The sequence below is a fragment of the Hipposideros armiger genome, unplaced genomic scaffold, assembly GCF_001890085.2.
Source record: "Hipposideros armiger isolate ML-2016 unplaced genomic scaffold, ASM189008v1 scaffold_60, whole genome shotgun sequence".
NCBI classification, from domain to species: Eukaryota; Metazoa; Chordata; class Mammalia; order Chiroptera; family Hipposideridae; genus Hipposideros; species Hipposideros armiger.
Window position 1 is genome coordinate 150,962 of NW_017731410.1, and position 1,213 is coordinate 152,174.

Genomic DNA, 1,213 nt, shown 5'->3' on the forward strand with positions numbered 1-1,213 from the left:
GTATTACACCTAGAGATCAATTTGAGGAGAACTGACTTTTTTAGTATAGTGAGGCTCCAATCAATTAACATATTATACCTTTTCAGTTATTTAGGTCCTTCTGATTTCTTTCATTAGTATTTTGTAATTTTCAACATACATATATTATACTTTAAAAAATAATTTGTAAAGATTTTGCTTTTCTTTGGAGCAATTGTGATATTGTATTTTTTATTTGTTTCATCCTTATTATGTGAATTATTTTTTGTCTTTTAACCTTGTATCCTATAACATGAATTTACTTGTTAGTTCTAGGAATTTACTTTTGTAGATACTTTGCAATATTATACTTTAACAATTATATCATCTAAAATAGGGACAACTTAGTTCTCTCCGCCTGTAAGCATTTTATATTATTTTTCTTACTTTATTATACTGTCTATAGTATTTTTAAAATTACTTTAAACTTTTTGTTTGTTTGTTTGTATTTCCCCTTTCATCAATATAAAAATCATGTCTTATTCTGCGTGTTTGATGCTTTGACATCTTGGGGCCTTGCTGACTCTAGATGGACTGCCCCTCCCAAGGCTAGCTAATTCCTGGAGATAGCAAACAACTCTCCTGTAGCATGCCTTTCAAATGCAAACTAACCAATCCAGAACCCATACTCCCAACCACCACCTTTATCAAGCCCTCCATTTCCTTCTATCTTCCAGACTATTTTTCAAAATGTCTTCCCTTTACTCTCTGCAAACGTTTGGTAGGAACTCAAGAAATAGCTCCACTAAAAAGTGATATTTATTTTCTACTTATGGATAAATTGAAATTGTACTGTTCTCTGTTTTCTACTTCTACTGAAGGCTTGGCATTTGTGTGGTTTTCTTTGTTGTTCTTGTTAATTTGTTTGTTTTGGAGAATATGTTGGGAGATTTTAATTTGGATGGCCATCATTACTTTGGCTAAACAGATTCCATGTATGTAATTTAAAGAATGACAGTTGTGTTTCATCTACAAACTCTTAATTATATATAGAAGAAAATATTAATTACTCAAGATTTTTATTCAAGATTTTTCACAAAATGGCTCCCATTTACTTTTATTTATTTATTTATTTATTTATTTATTTATTTATTATTTTTTTTAATTTATTTATTTATTGTTAGTTTCAGGTGTACAGAACAATGCAATAGTTACCCTTTTCACCCTCACAAAGTAACAACCCCCCACCCCCCAT